Below are 25,896 nucleotides of genomic sequence, written 5' to 3'. Positions count from 1 at the left end.
TCAGTTCAGGTATCTGACTTCACCACTTCCCCCCCACCCCCTCCCACACACACCTAGCCACCCACCCTCTTGTTGGCCTATGGAACCATATCATAATTTGTTGTTGGGATCGGCCTGCAGCACAACGCTAACCTCACAGTGAAAGCAGGGTAGGAATCGTGACTTAGAGGCTGTCATAAATATAAAGGGAAGAGTAACCACCTTTCTGTATACAGAACTATAAAATCCCTCCTGGCCAGAGGCAAAACTCTTTCACCTGTAAAGGGTTAAGAAACTAAGATAACCTTGCTGGCACCTGACCAAAATGACCAATGAGGAGACAAGATACTTTCAAAGTTGGAGCGGGCCGGGGGAACAAAGGGTCTGTCTGTCTGTGCAATGCTTTTGCCAGGAACAGAACAGGAATAGAGTATTAGAACTTATTAGTAAGTACTCTAGCTAGAAATGCGTTAGATTTCCTTTTGTTTAGATGGCTGGTAAATAAGCTGTGCTGAATGGGATGTATATTCCTGTTTTTGTGTCTTTTTGTAACTTAAGGTTTTGTCTAGAGGGATTCTCTATGTTTTGAATCTGATTACCCTGTAAGGTATTTACCATCCTGATTTTACAGAGGTGATTCTTTTACTTTTTCTTTAATTAAAATTCTTCTCTTAAGATCCTTATGGCTTTTTCATTGTTCTTAAGATCCAAGGGTTTGGGTCTGTGTTCACCTATGCAAATTGGTGAGGATTTTTATCAAGCCTTCCCCAGGAAAGGGGGTGTAGGGCTTGGGGGGATATTTTGGGGGGAAGACATCTCCAAGTGGGCTCTTTCCCTGGTCTTTGTTTAAAACGCTTGGTGGTGGCAGCATAGGGTTCAAGGACAAGGCAAAGTTTGTACCTTGAGGAAGTTTTTAACCTAAGCTGGTAAGAATAGCTTAAGGGGTCTTTCATGCAGGTCCCCACATCCTGTACCCTGGAGTTCAGAGTGGGGAAGGAACCTTGACAGAGGCCCTGTGTGTCTCTGAGTCCTAATGCCCCCTTTTGCAATGCCTGTGGTGATGCAAACTATGCACCATCTCTTGCTCGGGGCTCGTCCTAAAGCCATGATCTAGCCCAGAGTTTGCCAAGTACTTGCTTTTGGACACTGTTTCTATATTTATGGAATTGGCATGTTCTTTGTAAATTGTTCTGCTCCCTGAAGCATATAAAAGGTGCCACATACATTTCTAAATGATGATAACCTTCTAACATACGCGCCAAACCATTTAGTTAGATACGCTCATTGCATCGCCTAGTAGATATGTTAATTCTGTAAGGAAGGACCTGGTTTTGCTGAAATATTAAGGTTTCAATCCAGCTGTGACTTTTTGTAGTTATTGTCAGTAAGAAATTAGCCACACACAGAAAGAAATCATGTAATTTCCTTTCTTCATATAAGCAGCAGGGAATAAACACGAGACGTTTAAATGGTAAAATAGCCGTGGGAATGTACTGTGTGGGGATATTGAATATTATCCTCTGGCTGTTTGCCTTGTGGATTCTCCCAGAATTTTTTGGATTGCATTGCTGTTCTGAGAATTCAATACTTTCCACCAGTGAGTGCTTTTAACAGGAATGAGATGATATTGAAGGTTGTGGTTCTGGAAGAGTGCCTACACAGACTGGCTTAGAGAGATAAAGACCCTGGGTGTCTGCTGTTTTATCCATGCTACAGGTACAGTAGTTGCAAATTGGCAGATACTGTACAAATGAACACCAGCTAGCTAAATCCAGTTTAATATTGTTGAATAATGTACATTGCTAGTTTCTGAATTTTCATAAGAACAAACTCCGTTAACTTCATTAATAAATTCTGAACATCGTTACTTCATCACATACAGTATAATTATTTTAATTTGTTTTAATTCCATTATTAGTTCTGTTAATAAAAATGTCTATTTAAGCTATTTAAGACATCCACTAAAAATTTCTACAATATTAATTTCATGGAAAACTTCCAACAGTACTCTATTAGTTTTCCTCCATTAAGGTAACATTATGGATTTTTAATGGAGCTCTCAATTATAATGATTTTTATTGACCTAATTATTACATGAATTAAAATCATTCTCAGGGCTTGTCTAAGTGGTGAGGAAAAGTGCATTGGAGGGGTGTGATTTGTAGAGCACTCTAAAGTGGTGTGCTCTAACTGCCCCATATAGAGACCCTGCTGGCATGCTCTAAAAGGTACCTAGTTCACGTCAATGAACGAGGTACCTTTTAGAAAGTGCCAGCAGGGTCTACACAGAGCAGTTAGAGCACTATACAAGTCACACCCCGCTTGAGCCCTTTGCTGTGCCATGTAGACAGACCCTCTGTTTTTTAAATGATGTGATATACTGTGAAAAGGGGAAATGCGGCCTGGTACCACAGAAAGGTTCCCAAATACTAACAGTCATTGTTGCTTGCTCTGATATACTTCACATGACCTATAGCTTTGATTTAGTTTTGCATCAGAAGTTCTGTGCACTTCAAAAAGTGAATTTTGGTCTCTGTCTATTCTTACTCTTCTTGAAATAAACCAAAAGAATTGATTGCTAAGGTCTCTCCCCCACAACCTAATTTCATATACATATAAATCCCAGGACAGAATATTCTAATTATTTTAATAGGCTTTTTTATGGTCAATCTGTCTATATAAAAGCACAGATTACTTACAATGGATTATGTTTGTGTGTGGCTATTTCTTTCCCAAATAGGCACTTAATATAGGCACAATATTCGAGATCTCTCTTCTATATTTCATACATATCATTAAATTTTTCTGGGATGTTAGACAGAATTACCTCTTGGTGTTAGATTCCCCTAAAAGAACCAGAATGTGGGTCTTTTTTGCCTCTGTTTTTGATTCAGGGCATGACCATGTAACTTTCAGTGTGTTTAGGTCTGGATTGCTTTGACAGTTCAGAGTCCTCCCCAGCCCCGGAAACCTAGCACATAAAGCCATCTCAGTGCGATGTCTCAGACAAAGGATTGTGACTGACAGTATTATAAATGCCTTGTGAAAATGTACATTTCTTCTGGGTCATGGGATGATGCACTGTTTATGCTCTATAGGCTTTGTATACTTGCTACATTTTTATGTTCTTTAAGATACTGTGCTACTAAGCAGCCCGTGAAAAGGCTCAGGTAATAAGGTTTTATTTGAAAAGAAAAAGCAAGTTAATGATGTCCTGGAGAATTTTAATGTTTAACTGCAGTTTATTTAAATGCCAGGTTTGGTTACAGAGCTAAATTGCATTGTTTTCGAAGTCCATTTAATCTATGCCAGTAGGTATACATTGTTTTGCACCCAGCAGCAGGATTTTTATGGGCTTTTTATTACTCCTTGTGTAGGTAAACTGCATCCGTTCTGCATTTCATATACTGGACTGTCATTGCTGACATGACCAGTTAGCACATCATGTGGCATTTGTATAATAAACACTTCTTAATAATGACACATCATCCTTCAAAAATGTGGCATAAACTAAACACTTTTAATTAAATCTAAAGGCATTATTCATTTGCTTATGGGAGCAAGCTTTACCTAAATAATAAAGACACACTTTTATGATGTATTGATCCTTAAAATTAAATACCTGATACTAGGAAGTAAAGGTTAGGTGGTTAATGGCTAAATCTTTTATTGTTATCAGTTCTCATTAGTTACGAGGGGGATATTTCCACAATACCTGGGGAGATGCTGCTTGTTTACATCTGATACTGGGTGAAATTCACCGCTAGTAATGGGCCAGTCCTACATTGGTGCTCTTTTGCATTGGGCCTCTGTCTGTACATGGCTGAATTTAATGTACAGCAAATGTTGAGGAGCAGATGCATGAGAATGCCTGATTTCACATCTCAGAACATTTCTTCTTTAGGAATTGATCCTGCAAACAGTTTCTGCCAACTGTATCTTTACTACTACATGCACCTAGTCCCCGTAACTTCCATGTCCAGTGCTTCATTGGACCCCTGGGGGAGAGGAGATCGACTTATTATTATTTGTTTGCATGATTGGGCCCGTACTTTGATTTCTATGGACCCACCTTTAAGGCATCATGCAGCAGCTGGAGTCAGCAGCTTTGCATGTGTGGGTTAGAGGAGGTCCCCAACTAAGGGACAGGAAATAGAGAAAAACGTGGAAGAGGGACGAACAAGATTTAAATATGTTGCTGCAGTCATTCCGTGCATGGGAATTTCACTGATGGGAGCTTTGCCGCCCAAAGAGCTGCATATTCAGGCACATCTATTAATCCTTAGTTTACAAGTCTTCACATTGGAAAGTCAGGCGCCTCCTGCTAGCAGAGGTCAGCAGATGGAGATTTATGTTCAGCATTATTCTCATGTTGGCAGTTACATGGAGCAAGATGAATCCACCTACACTAATGCTGTGTGGTTTCAATTAGCATTAGGAACATTGTTGCCACTTAGTTCAGAAATAAGTAAAGGCTTGCTAAAAAGCCTAGGCCAATTTACCATTTACGGATTGCTGTTTCAGGTCCAGTATCTCAAATTAGACTTAGCTCCATATGTATTTATTATATTTTAACAGTTGCAGTTTTTTCAAGTCTCACTTCTGGAAACCTTTAAGCAATCAAATGATGCTAGTGAATGGGTGACAGGAATGGATCACTTGATGACTCCCCTGTTCTATTCATTCCCTCTGGGGCACCTGCATTGGCCACTGTCAGAAGACAGGATACTGGGCTAGATGGACCTTTGGTCTGACCCAGTGTGGCCGTTCTTATGTTCTTATGGTGTGGCAAAACAACACCTCAGCTCTCAGTGTATTCTATGCACTGTGTCCCTATGTACTGTATGTAAAATACATTGTATACATAATTGGAAAAGAGCGAGAGTCTCATACCTCAAGAGTTTCTTGTGACATGTTAGCCATGAGAAAGAACTAATGCTTCTGGCTATATGGTTTTTGCTATGACTGGTAAATGCCGTTGCTATCACCAATAAATATGGTAAATACATAAATATACTGGATGAATATGTATACACAGGGATGGGGCAATTTTAAATCAAGATCCAGATGTCTTTCTAAAAAACATGTTTTGTCTCAGCCACAAGTTATGGGCTTGATGCAGGAATTACTACTATGCTCTGCAGGAGGTCAGACTAGATGATCATGTGATCACAATGACCTTAAAATCTATGAATCATCACCCACACAACAGCAGCGGAACTGATACGTAATTCGACCTTTGCAAGTCTTGGATTTCCAGACTCCAGGACGTGCAGAATGCTGCTGCTCGTCTTCTTACAAAAATTAAGCAGTTTGAACATCCTCAAACATATCCCTTGCTTCCTTGTTTCAAAACTCCCATGGCCTTGTCCCAGCCTTCTACACAGATCTCCTCTCTCTGCTTCCCATCTCTCATCCCAGCTTACCTAGCCACTCACTGCCTCTTTGAACGCAGCCTTCCCACTCCTGGTGTGGGAACTCTCTGTCACTCTACCATCTGGAGCAGCTTCTGTGTATCTTTTTGCCTCATCAACTCTCCATCTCTTCAAATTTTGTCTTAAAAATAGATTTTTTCCTCTGCATATGCCTCTTAATTTCTCCCTCCCTTTTTTATTGGCCATATAGTTCAGTACCTTAATTTATTCATCATACAATGGCTTTATACCGCTGCTGTAATTCCATAATGTATACCACATACTGCCTGTTTCCTGCCATTATTTAATTCTGTTCTGTGTTTTGAGATACAGTTTGTATAAAAGACTGTATATGAGATAAAGTTGTATCATATTGTTCAGAAGTACAGCAACATCTGTCACTGTATGCATATTATAACTTTAGCCTTTAGTTAATTTGGCTATTTTGAAACAAATCTGTCCAGAAAAATTATTTTCTAGGTTGATATGAGTTTCAAAACTGAGATAAATTCAGTTGATTTATAAACCCTTGAGGATAGGGATGAATAACAAACACCATTTTTGCCGACTCTCTTGATTTTAGAATTAACTTCATGATATCTTTCATAAAGCTCCAGCACCAGGAGTCATGTTAAGTGTGAATCTCAGCTTTCAGTTTAAAAAAGAAAAATAAATTTCTAGCTCTCCTGGTTATGGAGGGAAGCTTGAAAATCTGAACCCTAAGGGCTCAAAAACCAGAAAGTTAATACAAAGAACCCACAATTCGCTGTTTTAAAAATCTAATGGTTTTTCAGACCATCTTGTGATTGGAAGGTTTCGACTCCAACTCTTTGAAGTCTTGATGTTAGCAATACTGATACACTGATACGAGGAGTGCTTCTTTTAATACTTTTTTGGGGGAGGTCCTCAATCCAGCCTCTGAGGCCCTGATCCTACAAGCTGTATCGCATGGGCAGACATTTGTGTTCAAATATAGCACCACCAACTTCAGTAGGGTCCTTCTGGACACTGGGGTCTAGCTGTGTGGACCAGCTTGTAGGATCAGGACCTAATTTTGCAGACCCCAATTTTGTACCTGCATTCAGATGTGGATACAATCTGTTGAGCAACCTCATAATCAAGGTTAGATGTCTTCCTACCTACTTGTAGATGCAGGTAACATTCACAGTTGACTGCAGGCCCCAAATTAGAAGTTAGTCTTTTAACATTTATCACATGAAACAAACACCTGTGGATTGATTGTGACCATTTGAAATTTAAACTGGGTTGCATTCTTCTGATTGATCAAATAAGACATCTGATATTGTTTCTGGTACCTGATTAGATGATGGTGTAAATACTTCCAGAATAAATGAGATTCTGAACCTTCAAGTACATCCATCAAGCTCAGGGGGCTCTCCATGTGGATGTAGTTACAGGATTGGGGCCTGAGAGTGCAAATTTAGTAAGTGCTTAACTTTGAGCAAGCAGTTGCCTTCAATGGGACAACTCTTGTTTAAGGTTAAGCATGTGCAGAAACATTGGCAGGACCAGGGCCTAAATATTCAGTTGCCACAAATATCTATGTGCATGACTATGAAATGTACTTTCTATGAAGATTTGTCCTAGTATAACTCAATGGCTTAAATGTTCATGTAAAGCAAACCACAAAGGATCATGGGCTGTAGCAACTTCTTCTTTACGATGACACCAATATTCACGCATTTTTTCTTTATTCTTTATCCAGCTGTAACTCTCAGTTATTTCTTGGAGTCAAAATAGAATAACTAGAAGCAGTTATTTAAAAGAAATAATTTAAATTCTTTTTTTAAAAAAAGGAGTTCAGCTAAGTGACAGTGTAACACTAGGTACTGTATTTGATTGCTAATGAATACCAAGTATTAATCTTAGCAACGAGCAGGAGAGAAAAAGGCAGCATTCTGCATTAAATCAACTAAATGAGTCAGTCAGTAGAAGCCGTTTTAATGTTCTGAATGCAAAATGTGCAACCCATAACAACTAAGTTCATTGTACTTTTTCTAAGCAAATTTTGATCATACAGTGTGCATGATATAAAGATTCATAATAGTTTGGTCTTCACAGACAGCCATTTTTTTAAATACAATGGCATTAATTGTTGAAAATGATATGCCCCTGTTATCCAAGCTTAAAAAAGTTCAGCCCTAATGAATCTTCATCATTATTACAACAAAATGACTGATAGTCAGTGCAATCATTTTAGCCGCTTTCAGATCTGTTAGATTTTTAATTAAATTGGCCGTGAATTCCATAGATGGCAAAGGTTGACAAACGAACACTCAGTGCAATACCACTACACTTCTTAGCCTAGCTGTCATAGTTAGTACATTAAAGTGCAGGATTTTTTTAAACATTTCATAATGCACCCACTGCCCCCATCTTAGACATTGATTTGCAAGATTACTTGTTCCAAAATAGAAAAGTCAACATGACTCCAGAGACCACGGCACAACAGAGAGAAATAGCTCAGAGCTGTCTGTACACCAGTGGCCCAGTTTGGAAGACGTGTGGCTCTGTACCTTCTTCCACCCCACCAGCATTGAAATGACAATTGTTGGTTTGTAAAGAACTTATCCTCTGTGCTAGAGGCTGAGGAGTCATGTGTGTTACAGACATGATGACCTAGTTTCTAGTTCAGAGACATCAGTAGGGTCATTTGAACTTATTGTCCCTCTGGCTAGCGGAGCAGCATCTGAGGTCTCTCCAAGGGAATTGTTCAGATGCTCTTTTAGCCACAAGTAGGGTGATACTGTGGCAGCTGTGTGTTTGTGGAGAGGGGAGATGAAAAAATTAAGATTTTGTCCCAGATTTATATGTCCTCTCTTTCTCTAAAAATACATTCAAATGCTGCTTTTAATACTTTTGCATTATTGCATCTTATGGGCCACCTCATCTAGTTGCAGATCAGTAAAGCAACAAGGAGAACAGACAAATGACTGCGTAACTCCTGTGTTGATGTTTTATGTTAACGCTGAAAGAGACAGTGCAGATGAAAGGATGAAGCAAAGCTTGGAACACAAGTATAGTGTGGTAACATCAATGGAAAATAATGCTTGGAGCATTCTACAGGGGGTCAGGAGACATGCAAGTGCCGAAAGGAAAGAAACTAGTCCACACTGTTCTATATTCCAAGTGCAGATGAGCCAGAGGGATATTAGTAGGGATATTCAGCCCAGAGGGATATTCAACCCAAATCCTGAAGTCTGCAGTGTTTCCTTGCTCAAGCAAAGTTCTGATTAAGTCAAGGCCCAAGTAAGGTCTTCAGGACTTGGCTCTGTATTTTTCTGATGCTTGTGGAAAGAGGAAATCAAAGTCACTTTCCCACATGCTGTTGTCTCACATTTCATATTGTGCAGCACATTTCACTCACTACCAGGCTTGCAACATTTTATATTTGTTCTTTGGGAAAACAGGAAATGCTGCAATTTTTAAAAACAGGGAACATTAAGATTTAAATCCATTGTCTGGATTTATCCCTGTTTGCATAGGCGGGGGCAAATTCCACATCACTGTGCCCCAGAGCTGGAGGGAACTCGCCCTTAGTGAAGGGCAGGTCATGTTTCCCCCAGTTCCCCACTTTGGGGTGATTTTTGTATTTATAGGAGGCCTATGAGTGCAGATTGTGGTGAGGGGTCACAAAATCAGTCCAGCTCCTGGCCATTCCCCGGCCTTAGCCGCTTCTCCCAATTCTCAAGCAACAGTGGTGCCTGACAGCCACCAGTGTCTGCAAACCAGAGGTGAGTCTAGCCCTGTACTTGAAGTGATTCAGGATGACCTCAAAGCACTTATGTATTCCCTCAAGCACTCCGTTGTTTCATCTGCAGAGGCAAAGCCAAGGAGGTAAGACGAAAGGAGACAGAATGGTACCTTAGATTTTCTTTTCGACAGACCAGTATGCAGATTTCAATGCGGCCTGTACAGACAGTGAAAATCCAGCCAGAGCTCTCTGCCGAGGGCAGATGTGTGAGAGTGAGGGAAATGAGAAAAGTTCAGCAGATGGACTGGGAGTGGGAGGGGAAGGTTTATTTTCAGTACAATACCCCAGAACCAAAGAATTCCATTACCCCGCCCTAGAGAGTAACTGCACACACAAATATTGGTGCAGGATGGTGGGGCTTTACTGCCCTGTTGGTATTATGTGAGCAATAACACACAGTCGAGTGGCATGGTTACATCAGGCAGTATCCTCACATTGGCAGAATGTGCAGCATATTGGTTCCTGGGCTTTGTTTTGTGTGTGGAGCAAATTCTTTTAATTAAATCACTGAATGTTTAGGAGGGCTAATTGCTTTTAAGAAGCGTGATATGCAGCCTGTTGTGAAATGCCATCTTTTCCCAAAGTGTAATTGTCAGATTTTGATCATTTTCATTTGTTTTTATGTCTTTACAAGCTCTGGAGCTCAGCACACTGCCTTTCACTCTGTATTTTTTCTTTCCAGCTCCTCAGTACTTAAGGGGCTGCATGAACCTAATTGCATGTGAGCTGTGAAAGGCACCAACTATGGTTGAAAGGGTGGGACAGCCCAGGGGTAGAGGTTCTATTTTCAATTCCCTGTTCAGGCTGCTCTCAGTTCACACTTCCCCCACTTCAGATGTTTTTATGCCAACCCCTAGTATTTTCAGGCTGGTTTATGCCTAGCCTCAAGCTGCTTGCTTGTCCGGCTGATGGTATTGCTCCTTCAAAGGGCAGTTCCTGCAGCTACTCCTTTCTGTGCTAGGAGTTTCACCTCACAGCCCAAGTAATGAGCGTTTATAAAAACACTCAGCTACCATGTATTAAAAGCTGTTCAAAAGTTAAAAATTCCAGCTGGCCTCTTCCCAGCCTATAAGAGGCCCTGGAATCCGTGTGTGTGTCTTTCTGTCTTTCTCTGTCTCTCTGCTGTATGCCTAAAATGTTCTCTCCTTTGCATTCCAAGCATCTCTCCCTTTCGGACCCTTTCCGTTCATTTTTCTTAATGTCTAGACACTTGTTTTTCAGGTTCCAACTGTGCAAGGCGTCCATCTTCTCCTTGAGTAATTAAGTCTATTGCAACTGTCATTGCCCCCTTGGCAACCATGATTTGTTTTGAACTTTAATCAAGGCCCAGGGTACTCCCACTACATGCCTCTTCCTCTCTCCTCCTTCCATTATCGTTTGGCAGTTGTCCAGCTTCTGTGACAGGGGCTTGAGTAAAGGGAATGCAGTCTCACTGGTGGCCTGCTCTCCCATGCAGTCAGACTTAAAAAAATGGTATAAAATGGAAGATCAACTTCGAAGGGCTGCATTCTGCCTCCAGAATTTACAGCAGTGTAGCTCTCACTGAGGATGGAGACCACAAAAGCAAAGAGGGGCCAGACCACCGCTCCTGGATGTGGATTAGAACATCTCCAAAGTGCAGGGGGCATTCAGATCTGTGGTCTGGTGTTTCAGCCCTTTATAAAGAGAGGGGTTTTCTCCAATCTCTATATTTGGATACAGAACTAAACTTCCGTAAACCTCTGCATGGGGACGGACACCACCCTAATCAGAAGGTTAGGGTCCTATGTTCAAATTGGTTTGAGATAACCCATAACATAGTCTTAGTGTTGCTGTTACAAATTATATTGATAACATAAATGTTGAGTATAATTGTGCTGAAAATGAAAAATATCTCATTATTTTGCACATTCCACAACTGCATTACACTTGTGGAGTATTGTGGAGATGATTATCTTTTGCTGGAGAAAAAGAAAGTAAAAGATAAATGACTTCTAAATCAACGCATGCCTCAGCCTGCAAGCTCTGAGTTTATTTGTGAGACATTTATCTCCTTGTATGCTCACCAGGAAAAAACAAGTATCATTTAATTAATAAATGTAATAGCCTCAGGTATTTTGATCAAATAAAACTAAAATGTGAGAGCAGGGTCTGACACAACGAAATATTGAGCTGTCTGCAGAAACTACAAGATCATTTTTAAAACTGATCATGCCACCACTTAGTTAGTTAAGGTGACATGTAGTGAGATGTACCACTTTGTTGGCTGGAATCCAATTGATAAACCAGCCCAGAGACACTACTTGATGTGATTCCTTGGATCATTATAGGCATCTATATAATTTCCCTTTCTTTTAATGTTTTTCATGTGAATTTTAGAGTTTGTGAAATGTATTGGAGATTGACAGTCTGTTCCAACTCCCACTGGAGTCAATGGGTTTTTTCCATTGGATGTCAGACTGGGTTCTAGATTGGGTTAGATTGGCTAGCATTCTGCTCTCGATATGCTTGATCCAACTCCCGTTGAAGACAATAGAAAGATTTAGTGACTTTAGTAGGCATTGGATTAGGCCCAATTATAATGGGGTAAATCTGACAAGTGGTTACTCTAAATCGGGGTCGGCAACCTTTCAGAAGTGGTGTGCCGAGTCTTCATTTATTCACTCTAATTTAAGGTTTTGCGTGCCAGTAATACATTTTAACATTTTTAGAAGGTTTCTTTCTATAAGTCTAATATATAACTAAACTATTGTTATATGTAAAGTAAATAAGGTTTTTAAAATATTTAAGAAGCTTCATTTAAAATTAAATTAAAATGCAGAGCCCCCCCGGACTGGTAGCCAGGACCCGGGTAGTGTGAGTGCCACTGAAAATCAGCTCGTGTGCTGCCTTTGGCACACGTGCCATAGGTTGCCTACCCCTCCTCTACATAATCAAGAAAAACCCATAAAACATAAGAACAGCCATATTGAGTCAGACCAAAGGTCCATTTAGCCCAGTATCCTGTCTTCCGACAGTGGCCAATGCCAGGTGCTTCAGAGGGAATGAACAGAACAGGTAGTTCCCTATCCCCCATTCCCAGCTTCTGGCAAACAGAGGCTAGGGACACCATTGCTGCCCATCCTGGCTCATAGCCTCCCTGCCTCCCCCACCTGGAGTAACTGGACTTTGGATGTCCGGTTAGTAGCTCTGACCAGACACTGTCAGGTCCCCTTTTCGACCGGTCTTTCCAGTCCAAAACTGGGCACCTGGCCACCCTATTCAAGCCATGTGCACACAGACTGACTTCCTCGTGCCTCTTTCAAACTTTTCCCTGCTGCAACCTGTGCTCTGTCTCCAAGTTCCATGCAGGTTGCTACATCTTTCCTTTCAACAATCGTTGTTGTTGTTGTTGTATCTCTTGTACCAGGATTTGCTGACTTGCTGGAGCCAGAGGTTGCTAGTACATAGCTCTCCCACTGGGCATGGCCTTTACTGTCAGCCTGTTTCAGCCTGGGAGGCCTCATAGTCCCTAAACCATGCTGGTCTTCAAACCAGTCTCCCACTTCTTCTTTGTGTCATTTCTGTAGGTGGGAGACATGTGTCCATCCTGTTGGTCCTCCCATATTGCTCATATACCTAATTTCTTCTGATTCTTCTAAGTCTTGCTGGTCCTGGCCTTGGCCCCATCTCTCTGGGTGTGCCCTTTGTCTGCTGGTATTCTGCAGTTGTCTTTGGTTTCCTCTCCACTGTTGCCTGAGTCTGTAGCCACCTCACGTGACCTGCATCCCATTGCAGCTTGGGTTGGTGCCTTTGGACATTGCTTTGTGTGGCTATTTGATGGTTGGACCCAGGCCTGTTTCCCGTGTGCATAGGGGACTCAAGTCCTCGTCTTCTTTGCTGTAGCAAGCTGCGTGACTGTCTTGGCATTCTTTTTACTGCTTTTGTGTCCTATCTGTCGCTCTTCCGCTGGGCTGCAGCAGGTGATCCCACATGGGAAGCAGAGTCTGGGTTCTCCAGTCCATCACTCCCTGTTCTGGGGCTATTATCTAGTGCCTGGGAAGGTGTATTGCAGTGGTATAATATTGCCAGGTAGGGATCCTGTCCCTGTCGGTTTTGCCTTTACCATCAGTCACTTGTCTCTCTCTACTGCTTACTCCACCTTCCCATTGTTTTGTGGGTACCCAGGAGAAGACCAAGACTGATGGATGTAGATTTCACCAGTTAATCAACTATGGGAAACTGAGGCAGGGACAACTGCAGTTCCATGGCAGACCACCTCAGGGTGCTATAAGACTAAGGTCCCTCATTGACAGTCCCTTTTCTATGTCTGTCAGGGCTATTGGCTGCTGGCTTTGCACCAGTATTGTTCCTAAGCTGCCATCTGAGGCATCCCACTGTAGCTCCAGCTACTCTGCTGGGCTGTAGGACTTGGGCTGGTGCCACACTTATGATTTTCTTTACTCTGTTCTTGCCTATTCTTGAGTCCCTGACCATTCCCACACTGCATCATGGTGTTTGACTGGTGCAAGAGCTCACAGGCTGCTGACAGGTGTGCGCAGAATCTGGAAAGATAGTTGGCCATCCCTACAAGTCCCTGGATTTCCTTCACATCTTTTGCTCTGGGCACCTCCTCAATGGTTCTCAGTTAATTGATATCTTGCTGTAGTCCCTCAAAGATCAACAGATATCTAATATAGGGGACCTCAGTACTTCTCAGCTTCAGCTTATCTGAATTCAGCCTCCTACCCCACTCCTAGCTTGGAATCATAGTCCTGTTCTTTGTCATTTCCTTCTCCTGCAACAAGAATGTATTCAGCTAGAGGCTTCATGCCTGGAAGATCCTGTAGTACCTAGTACCATTTCCAGTTGCACTCCCTCATTTTTCCATGGAAAACTTTGAAAGATATTGGTTTCATGCCACATCAGAACAAAAACAGTTGTCAAAATCTCGACGTTTTTCATGAAATGGAATTGTTGTTCACCAGCCAGCCCTAACCACAGGTCATATGGGCAAAGATCACTCAGGTGAGGAGCTTGGGATCTACTTTTTCTTTAAAATGAGTAAAAAAAATCACCCCAGTGCAAAGGGACAGCTCAAGGCCCCAGCACCAGTTAAGGTCATATATCTTGAGTGGTATTTTATTTGTGTCTAGGCCTTCTATTGGTCCTTGCACAGAGGAGAATTCTACCCATTATAGAATGTCCATATAGGTTTATATTCGAAGTACATAGAAATATTGATAAAGTTCTTGAGACAAATCAATTATCTTTAAAACTCTGGCATTTTGATGCAAACAACTGAAGAGGTTTCTTCTGTAATAAGAAAGTTAGCTCAGATCACTGGACCAAAAGCATCCCATTAGGTACTTGAGGTTCTACCTAGAGCCTAGTTAAAATCACTGCTGTGAGCCAAAAGGGACAGTGAAGTTAGATTCAATGACTGTGGCAGTGCGGTTCAATATCAACTCAAAATAGAGGTCACTGAAATCAGATGTTTTCAAAGAGTTTCCTTATGACACATTTGAATCCAAAATTAAGTCTGCTCGGGAAACCAAAGGCTAGTATCACTGTGGAGGGACATCAGAGATAAGGGATAAAATGTTAAAATGTCAACTATCCTCTGATACCAGGGAAATAACTAGATGGAAACTGCATGCTGATAAGAATAAAATATTCATCTTGTCTGGAAATATTAGATTCCTATGTGTGCTAAATTAAACAAATTGTATTGTATTTATTGATTAACTCACACTTTCCATTTTCCTCTATTACTTTTCCTCTTATTGCTGGAGTCTGTATTTAATTTTTTTTAAGCTCTCAGAGTGCACCATGGGGTGCCCTCAATTTGAGTGGCAATAGTGGAAGATTTATTCTCTGTAGTATGCTGGCTGTGCTGCCAACAAAGTAAACACCTCCTTAGATAAGATTTGGGTTTCCAGCTTCACTTAATGAGAATATCATCTTTCAGAGCACGGCTTCACTAGTGTAACCAAATAGGCCACCCATATCCCATTTGTTATAAAAATTAATATACAAAATAAACGCTTTATGTAGCTCTATAGACATATACCAATATGTCTCTGTCCTGATCTGTAAAACCTCATTAGAATGCCACTCATTAGGTTAAAGAAGAAACAACAGTAAGGCCATGTGACACTATATGGGTATCTGAATTTGAAACAAACACCTGAAGGAGATTAACTCACATTGCTGTACAGTATCTTCACATACAGTATCTTCACACAGCTGTGGCTGTTAAAGATCTCCTGCCGGCTCCCTGGCTTTGAACGCTATATCTCATGCATCCCATGTGGTGCTCAACTGAAAAGAGAGATCACAGAACAGCAGGAAAATGGACAATAGTGATGTTATGTCTATGCCTGACCTCATAGATATACACACACCTAGGGCTTAATGCTCACATGAAATTGGAGGATTGTATGCTCTATTGATACCTGGATTCCATTATGGATAGCCACACCAGACGTTTCTTAATGCTAAAATGAGATCACAGAAGAGCAGAGGAAGGGAAAACAATGCCACTCTGTCCATGAGTTACACAACATGCTGTGATGCTATCAGGATGAAATTTGTGCCAGGCCCTCTGCCCCATCTGAGTGGCAGGTTACCTTGTGCTAGGGTGAATTTAATCCTAAGTATGAAAAAAACATTATTAATTGTGGAACAATAGTTAGGACTTTGAGAAGTGGGGTTGCATGATTTTATTTTATTATTTGAAGTTTTCGGCACGTCTTATGTAGGCAAATTACCCAACAGCAAGACCATTGGATTGACAAGCTGGTAGAACAGTATGAATTTATATCATCACCCCCTTGTCCTCTTCCCTACTGGACTGGCTGAGAAGATCCCTGACAAACTTAGGCAGAGGAACCAATGGCCCAGAGCCTAGAACATCAGTATAACAAAACCTGCCCTGAATCCATCTGCCAACAGATGGACGAGATGAGTTCATTCCGGAAACAGATGCAAGGACAGCCTTACACTGCTCTGCCATCACAGCCTCTACGTCTCTATCCGTGACCCACCAAGTCTGTTCTGGGACAGTGCAACTCAAAAAGTTTAGGTTGAGGCTCATGAGTAATGCAGATAGGCAGTCTTAATCAATGAGGTTCTGGGTGGAATGAACTTCCAGATGAGATTAGACTCATCTACAGTCCAGCCACCATTAGGGTGTGCTGTAAGACTCTCCTCTTTGACAAAGCTTTCCCACAGGAACAAGCTATCTATCTATCTGTCTGTCTATCTAATCTAATCTACAAACACATACACCAAGCAGAGCCTGCCATAACCAGGGAAGGGAGAAGAGCAGAAGTCTCCATGGAGTCCAGCTTGTGCTTTGCAATGCATCTCCAACATACCTGAGCAGTACTTAGACATTAGAGTGATAGGTGCATTCAAAAACCCTAAAACAGGTAATGTCATCTGATATTATATGACTGATACATAATGCACATGAAATGTTATAGCAGTACTTCATATTTTACTGCCGCTATTTATTTCAATCCTCTACTTGTATAGAGGTCGATAGCTGGACACAGGCCTGACAATGTACTCTATTTTCCTTTGTGCACCATCAGTTAACTCACTGTGCTTATAGTTCAGATCTATAAGAATGATACTAATCCGTCTTTTTTCTAATTTAAAGTGTTCAGCTGATGACCACTGTTTAAAACTGCATGCTGTGAAGAATGGAAAGCAAATTGTAAAATTTGTTAATTTTACAATCCTTCTAAGCCTTTGGAGTACTGCATAACAGAGAATTTCCAAGCAATAATTATGTGAAAAATGTAAGACCTTTTTGGTTCTTACATACATCTAAGAAATACAGAGTCAGTGTAAAAAATATTTTAATTGGTTTGAGATATTAGCAGGAAACGATTTGCCTGCATTTGTAGAATCAAAAAAGTAAGGTATCTCAGCTATTAAATTTGGGAAGGGATTGTATATTTCAGTAACGCAGTTACCCATGTGTGAAATACAGAAAAATGTTAATTGAGGTAGATTTGTGAAGTGAAATTAGTTACAAGAGGACTGTGGATGAGCAAAGGAATTTTTACACTATTGTACCTCAGCCATACTTTGAGGTTAATTCATTAAAGATAATTGGAATGTTAAATTGTTTCCTAAAAAGAGAAGCTGCTTCAGTGTTGTAACAGTATAAGCCTGATTGAATCCCGTGCTTATTAGTAATATTTAGAGTCATGCTATACTCATATAAATACCAAACCACTCTGATTACCTCATGGAAAGCTGGTAACCTTGTTTTATGGTCCAAAAGTCCTAGCCTTTATGTCATCTTGGTTGTTAACCATTCAGCAAAGTGAGCCACCCATCCTAGACTTCCCTCTCTCTGGAGGTGTTAAATGTTTATTTGAAAGGGGTGCCGTTGCACAACTCTTCTGCGTATCTTAGTGGTCTACACTTTGCTAATAACTTCCCGGGGAAGGTAACAATCCTCAGGGTATATTTCTTGGAGGGCTTCCCAGAATAATGTTGCTTCTTCTTTGAGTGATGGCCCCTATATGTAATCCAATGGTGGGCGTGCACATGCACGCTATGCACTGAAGCCGGCAGGTTTTTGTGGCTGTGTCCATTGACCCACACATGTGTCATGCATCAACTTGTGCTCCCAGCTGAGGTTAGACTAGGCCGTGCAGGCCGATGCTGCTCTGGTTCTCTCTTACCACCACCTGACCAGAGTTGGAACCCCAGTGCCTTTGCGCGCGGTGTGTTACAGCTAAGAGTGTGACCTAGTCTGTTGTTTCCCAGTTCTCCTTCGTTGTTTCGTTTTCAGTGTAGATAGTTTACATTGTAATTGTAGTTTGTTGTTAGTTGGTTACAGACAGTTACCCCGGCCTGCCACCGGGGACCAGGCCCCACAATCCAGGGTTTACGAACTGTGTTTTGTGCCCACGTTCCTTCTCTGTGAATGACGAGCCCCAACGCTGTTTGTATTGCCGGAGGTAAGTGTATATCACTGCCTGCTGTGAGACCTGCAAGTCTCTCCCACCACGGATGTGGGAGGCGCAAGAACCAGCTGCCATTGAAATCCCCTGGGATCTTTCCATTGACCTCAGTGGGATTGGTTTGCAATCCAAGTGGCTCAGTCCTGGGTATTGGTGCCTTTGCAGTATGGAACAAGCCACAGTTGTGCGTCTCTAACCACATGAGCATTTGGGGGGCATAAGCTCAATGGCTCACCCTCTTCCCCAGCCCAAGAGGCAAGATCACAGATTATCCCACTGAGGCACTGTGGCAGGGCTGCTTTGATGCTTCTGCAAAGGAGAGAGGTTCCTGCCCAGCAGAGCAGCTGGGATGTGCAGACCCACCCTGCACAGCTCTCCCAAATGGAGCCAGCAGCCAGGATTTATGTCCTTGACCCATAGGTCCATTCCCTCACTGCCCAAGCTGTGCTTTTTGTTACGATATTGGGGACCTGTTCCTAATTCACTTTCTCCCCTCCCCCCATTGTTAAGAGCTTCCAGAGGAAGCCATTTGCAGTACACAACAAGCAGCTGTATTGGGCCTACAAGCCCCAGGAACTCTGCTCTGTGTCTTTGAGCAGCGTCTGCTGGCATTCTTTCTACTAACAGTTTACCTATATACAAACAGAGGGCACTCCTGAAACACCTTAACAGAGACTAGTGCAATCCCAGGGGGCATGTCTGCCAAATGCTGGAACTGGGTGACAGGAGCTGGGTGACCTGATAATTGTCCTGCTCTGTTCATTCCCTTTGAAGCACCTGGCACTGCCACTGTTGGCAGACAGGATACTGGGCCAGCTGGACCTTTGGTCTGACTTAATATGGCTGTTCTTATGCACTTACATTACAATTTCTGTAGTTCCTCAGGTTTAGGAATAGGATCTGCCGAGGATTGCATGGGGGGCGCAGCTCTTGCAGGAGCTTCCAGAAACCCCACCTCCTGAGCAGTGCAGTGCTTTGCTCAGCTCCCTTGGAGCAGGGATAGGTTTCCTCTGCTTTGTGCCCCAGGCCGGACTCTCTGCCGGATCCCTCAGCCTTGTGCAGAGCCTTTTCACTGGACCTTCTGGAGCTTATTCTTTGGTTGCAGTGTCCTTAGCCAGCCATATAGTCTCATCTCTATTCATTCCCGATTGCCTTATCTAAGTAAGTGGGAAGGATAGTTGCTTATGGACTATTATTAATAGCTGGCTGACTTGTGTTGTGATCAGATTTTTACATGGGTGACATGGACATAAACATTTATTTATCAAGCTCTTACTGGGATTCTTTTTTAACTGTCCTATCATTTATGTCTGCAAAGGATAAAGCGCATTAGATCACAGAGCCCGACAATCATGAATTAGGGGAAACATAATATTCATGTTGTCATCCAGAAAAAAAACAAAACTAAGCAGGACATTTTTTCCCTGTGGAAGTGGAGCCTAGGTAAATTCTAAGGGTGCGGATGGAGAGTCATATTTTTGTAGCTCAGGATCCCAATTAAAATCAGTGCCCAGTGTCAGATTTCTTTTACTTTGTTTATTAAAGATGACATAAGTCTTCTCAGCATATATTTACCCTGGCCTGGGGTCTTAGCCTTGAATATTTAATATGCCCAGCTGCCCTGCTTTCGTTTACAAAGGCTGATCTTTCTATGCTTTAAAGGTATGTTTGCCAGATCTATGCATGTTATCACTGATTTATTGCCTTCTGGCTGCATACTGGTGCCAACAGGCATATCATTAGAATAACTCAGGCCGGGGATCTGTGAACAGTGTAAGTACTTTTATAATTGACCATTAACCACTGTAGTTTTGTGTTTGAATGTTTGCATGGTTTCCATTAGGAGATTTCAACTTTCTTTCATCAGTAACATATTTTTTTCTCTCTGTGTAAATACATGTAAGCTTTGCATTTCAGATCTGATCTCTGCCTGTATTAATTTATTTGACGACTTCTCAGAAATAAACTGATTTTGATTCTAGGGAAACCTTTAACATCACAAAAATGAATTGCCAAGCCCCCTAAATGGAGAAAAACAGAAAAAGAAAAAGAAAGTGTTAGAAACACGTTATCAGACTTGACAAAGCTGGCAACATAATCTGCAAATTCTGTGCATACTGTTATGATATCTGAAACATAATTATTAAGCTTAAGTTAATTAGACTAATGCTTAGGAAATCTGGCATGGCAGATTGTGGTAAGTAATTATATATACTGATTAAAAGATGTAATACAGAGTGAGCAGAGTCAAAGAAAAACTCCACTTGACGCACACAGTGAACAGACACAGTTAAGAAGTCAACTCTATGAACACAGACAAAGATACTGAACTTTGTGGAAGGCTATGGGCAACATGCCATTACCCAGTGGAACAGATTTTATGTACCATCAGTAAAATATTGTTCTTTTTTTTATGAAAAGCTAAACTACAATTTCCTAGCTGAAATATGTGATGACCCATTTGTTTTTGCATTAGGATTTGTTGAGATGAGTACAAGGACTTGCGCAAATAACAATTTGACACGAGAACACTAACTACATATACATTGTAAGCAGGGTTTTGTTTTTTGTTTCGTTTTGTATTTTGAGTGATTCACAGGATATCCTGTGGCTGTATGAAAAACAAAGCTATTAAAATGGTGTTCTTTACAATTTCAGCACCCTCAATGAAATGTATTAATAGTTGTAGGTGAAAATGGATGACAGCGGTTTGTATGCCTTTGTGCATCTCAGTAGAGAGCCGGAATAATCTATAGAAGCAGAAACAAATTACAATCTCCGGTTTGTCAGAAGATTGGAAAAAAACAATTGTGAGAATGGCTTGAGGAGAGAAACCCCTTTCCAAGAAGCTGCTCTGCATGGATCTGCCCAGCTACTGTTCAAAGCCCCACTGAAATTAATGAGATCATTTGTGTGAGTAAGCTGTCAACAAAGAGTAAGGGTAGCACAATCTAACCCTAACCCTAATCAGTACCCCATTAATGAGACTGGTGGAAACCTGAAAATTCCTTGTCTGGCCATTTTGGGGCAATGAAACAAACCCATCTTAAACATTCTGATGGCTTTTGGTAACCTGACTTTTAATCCACAAATATTAGTGGTGACCTTTTGGGTTAACTGAGAAACTCCACTCATATGAGCTTGTGCATTATTCACATTTATTGCAAATTTGTCTGAACTCTGTTAACCTCAGTTGCTCCACAGGAATGGATGAACTGGTTAAAATAAAAATGGAATCAAGACTGTACCTGGATCAAACTATTTTGAGATTCAGGAAAGTGTGGGTAAATTTCCCCCCACCAATTTTTTTCATCATCACACCGCATGTGCACTACCTGGTTCTGTCTTGAATTACTGCATGAAAAGTTGCTCTGATGGTATTCTCCAACCTGATCCACTATTGGAAGTAGCAAAACCTTACAAGAAAGCATGTTCAAATGACATTTTCAACTGTATGTTACAGTTCCAAGATGTTTGTGTGAAAGAGTATCTTAATTTGGCAAAGCAGAAGTGTTTTGAGGCTTTAGTAATTAATAATTTTTAAAGTGCTTTGATAGCCCCAGACAGTAGTCTCTATAAAGGTGTAAATAATTATTGCATAATTATTTTTAATATATGTATACTTTCACTGAAATAGTAGGAATGTGTTGGTGGATACAGATATGGATATGGGAACTGGGTTTACCATAGCAGTTTAATACAACTTGCAATATTTTAAATCTTCTCATGGGTAGATTTCAGCCTTAATTAATTATAACAAGTGAACAGGCATAATTATTTCTCTTCAAATCCACAAATCCTTTACAAAGGTCAATTGTAAAACATTAGAGCCTCAGACTATGTGGTCATTTAAACTACTCATTGTGATTGGAACTCTGATCTCCTTCAACCTCCAAATAAGAGGGTTCGCAAAGAGGCCCAATACCAGGGCTTTGCTGAGAGGACAATGGAATCCTCCCCTCAAGGAGAAGGCAGGCTGTGATTTTTTTTCTCCATCTAGCCACATCAAAGCAACTGCTATAGCCCATACAGTTTCACCCTAGTGCGGACTATAGGTTTTGGCCCATAATCTTCACCATCTTTCTCAGTCTACTTAGTATATTTCTGTGATGAGGTGTTCTGTGATGAGAGCTGCAAAAGCATCAATGATCTAAAACCGTTCCAAGTGTATGAAAGGACAAGCTAATACCTGGAGCAAGAAACTTAATCCTCTGCCCTCTCATGGAGCACTTGTTCTTAGCTTACACTGAGATGTGCCTGAATAGCTCTCGGGTTGTATGCTGCTGCAAGTTAAAACGGTCATTGTGGCAATTCAAAGAGTGTTAAAGCCCCTGGGAAGACCGCATGAAAGGTCCATAGTATATACATGTTCCCACTTCATTTGGGACAAAATCCTGCCTAGGCAGTCTGGATATTGGGGGAAAAGGTGCTGAATATCATTGCTTGTCCAACTGCACTCATGTTGGACCAGGGCAAGATCCCCTGTTCAGACACTTTGATCCAGCACCCATTGGAGTCAATGGAAATACCACCACTGAGTTTAGGAGGGTGTTGACTCAGGGCTCTATTGGGCTGGGAGAAGGGTCTGGCTAACATCTGTTGCTGCAAGTCCCAAAGGGGCTGGGTTGGGGGCATGGTCTGCAGCACTGGGGTTTGGTGAATGTACACACGGAAGGATGTGATATTTGCTGTTCCTCGTTGGAGCAATGATAAGTTGTTCCCCACCCCAGTTCCAGGGAGCCCTTGCCTGGCTCGTAACCCCGGTCTCCATCCTCACCTCGTGCCATGACTAGTGCTGTGAGCGGGATTCTGTGCCTCTTCTGCTATGACAGGTTTCAGAGTAGCAGCTGTGTTAGTCTGTATTCGCAAAAAGAAAAGGAGTACTTGTGGCACCGTAGCATTCTAAGGTGCCACAAGTACTCCTTTTCTTCTGCTATGGAAAGTGAATTTTTAAAGGTGAGTGCCATAAGCGAAGAAATGAGTCAGACATTCATATAGCATCTTTTCAGAAAATTTCCAATGTACAGGGTTAACTTTCAAGGCGCTATTCAACCAACTGGCAAGAACTGGAAAAGGGCAATTAGCCATCTGGAGTCTTCAACTTGTAATACAGTTCACGCTTCCATGGGCCTAGTGCCATGCAGTACCCTGCTTCATGTCAGGAAAGGCGATATAAGCCATTGCTAGTTTTTATATGTATTTAAGATATTGAGGGTACTTTAATTAATGCTTCACGAGCTGAGTTTGCAGACTTTGGGGCATTTGTCTTTGATAGAACTTATCTTGCTGGAATGACACTAGGTCAGCAAATCATCAATAGATTCTTAATGCTACTTGTATTTTGGGATTTCTTTAATTTTTCACAGCTAGAGTAAATGTCATCCATATTGGCAGATTATAATGGGAACTTTGAGAGACTAATTTTTAAACAAATACACCAGACCTTCTTTGAAATAGTTTGTTCTCCCGACAGTGTGTCCTCGGTATGTCAGCAGCAATTACAAGGTTAGACATCCCTTAAGATGATAGAAAAGGTTGTAATGTTGTCTTTCCAAGCGTGGTGCTTCTGTGAAATATTCATGGTATTACTCGGGTATTGGGATTGGATTTAATGTTTCATTGCATTGCCATCTGTTTTTGTGTTGTTGGTTTCTTCCCCAGGTGGGAGTGGAGGAGCATTTAGGGAGTGAGAAGTGAGGCATACATAAGCATTCAGAGCGGATATAAACAAAGTAAATGAGTGTTGAATCTGCAAAAGCAAAATAGTTTGTCTGTTGTCGAACTATTTTCTTTTTAATGTTTAAAGTCTTTTTGATGAAAATCTGCTTTCAGGCATGTGGATCATCACCAGTGCATAGTTCCTGCAGCATCCTGAAAGGCTATAAAGCCATGTTAAAAGAGCTTTTTTGCATGATCTCTAAGGTTCACGCAAATAACACAGTCTAGGCATTGAAGCAAAGCGTTCCTCCCTGCGACTAATGGGATTATCCAGTTTAGAGGATATGTTTGTTAGCATTTTCCAGAGTCTCACGGTGGCTCAATAAGGCAGGCTTTGCATCATCATCATCATCAACATGTTCCCATTATGCCTCCGGCATTTAGGGCAGCGATGAAGCTCCTCCACTCCTGTCTGTTTCTATCAAGTCTGTCAATGGTTCCCCAGCTGTGCCGCAGGTTTTTCAGCTCGGTTTCCACAGCTTTTGCCATGTTGTTTTCAGGCAGCCTCATTTTTGTTATTGCTACTCTGGTGATGGAATCAGTTTCCATCCAAAGCACCTGACCAATCCATCTCCAGCGCCTCCTGGCAACAATGGTGCTCAGATCCTCTTGGCTGCACTGTGTCAATAGATCTTGGTTTGAGATTGTTCTGCGCCAAAAGATACAGAGGATTTTTCCGAGGCAGGTTGTATGGAATGAAGGCAGTTTGGACAGGTTATACTTTCCATAGGCACCGACTTCCCCTCTTTCCCCTGGGTTCTCGACCCCCGCCTCCGCCCCCAGCCCTGCCCTCACTCCATCCCTTCCATGAGGCCCCGGCCCGCCCTGCCTCTTTCCACTCCTTCCCCGCCCCCATTCCAACCCCTTCCCCAAAATCTCCACCCCCTCCCTGCCAATATTCCAACTCCTTCCCCAAATCCCTGCCTCTTCCCCACCTCCTCCCCTGAAAGCGTGAACTGTATTACAAGTTGGAGACTCCAGATGGCTAATTGCCCTTTTCCAGTTCCAGATATCATGACCTTTGATATTACCTCATCATCACCAGTACGGATAGAGGATTAAGTTCTCACCAATGTAGAAACATTCACACACTTGGGCAGCAGCATCAGCCAGGACGGTGGAATGAGCCAGGACACCCAGAACAAAATCAAGAAAGCCAGGCTTTTGCATATATAAAGCTAAATTCTGGGAGGTGAATGAAAGCTTTGCTGCATGTGAAAATGTCACAGGCGGAGAGGTGGACTCCTCAACCCCAGCTGGCCAGGATATCTGCATAGCAGGCCCTGGCTGCATTCGACCGGATGTGGGAGGGGAGTAGCTGACATGGCTCCAATACAGCCAATCCCAAGTGGGATTCTGTGCCTGTGGCTCCCTGGCCTGCCTACATTCCCCCTTCCTTGTGGGGAGTGAGCTGTGAAGACGTGCCATGGAGATCTCAACAGAGCAGATATCATTCTCTGCTATGGGCTTTCCACTGTGCCTCTGATACACAGCTTTTAAGCTTCATTGTGGCTTTCTGCCTACAATACCCCAGGATTTGGCTCACAATATTTTACGGAGATTTCTGATAGCCCTTTTTGATTGTCACATCTTCTTCAATATTTCCCTCTGATCGCTGCTGATTTAAATGTCATGACATTTTAAATATGACTAATTAGAACAAAACTGTATATAAAACATTATGTTGCTGAATAAATGTAGCCTTATTTTACAAATTGAGTGTTGTTCCTACATCTCTCTTTCTCCCTACTCCTAAGACCCTATCAGCTTAGTCTCTGAGTCTAGTAATCAGCGTGTCTGTTACCGGGAGCATAGACTGGTTGGTTGATTTGCTGTGTACTGATAGATGCTATGAAGAAAACAAATGGAATCAACTTCTCCAGCACAAATGTGTCTTCTTTGCCATGTCATGAATCTTACTGAGTTTGTGGCTAATCTTTGCTCAACCTAAGATTAATATGTGAAGTTCTGACTCTGGGAAGCCCTGTGTAGGTAACTAGACCAATCGCCTCAGTACAGAAACCTAAGGATTGGTCGCACTGTCGAAGTGGCATGGAACATT

At 41.8% G+C, this 25,896-nt stretch overlaps 1 protein-coding gene and 1 long non-coding RNA gene across 14 annotated transcripts in view; both read left to right on the top strand.

The window, feature by feature from the left end:
* FHIT (fragile histidine triad diadenosine triphosphatase) overlaps nucleotides 1-25,896 on the top strand; it is a 1,103,840-nt gene that overhangs the window by 1,039,238 nt on the left and 38,706 nt on the right. The gene's annotated exons all lie outside the window — the stretch shown is intronic.
* LOC122461180 lies at nucleotides 955-25,257 on the top strand. Its single transcript, XR_006282965.1, has 3 exons — nucleotides 955-966; nucleotides 16,320-16,327; nucleotides 24,838-25,257. It is a non-coding gene; the product is annotated as an uncharacterized LOC122461180 (long non-coding RNA).

This window comes from Dermochelys coriacea, chromosome 7 (assembly GCF_009764565.3).
Source record: "Dermochelys coriacea isolate rDerCor1 chromosome 7, rDerCor1.pri.v4, whole genome shotgun sequence".
Lineage (NCBI taxonomy): Eukaryota > Metazoa > Chordata > Testudines > Dermochelyidae > Dermochelys > Dermochelys coriacea.
This window is presented reverse-complemented; position numbering and strand designations above follow the sequence as displayed.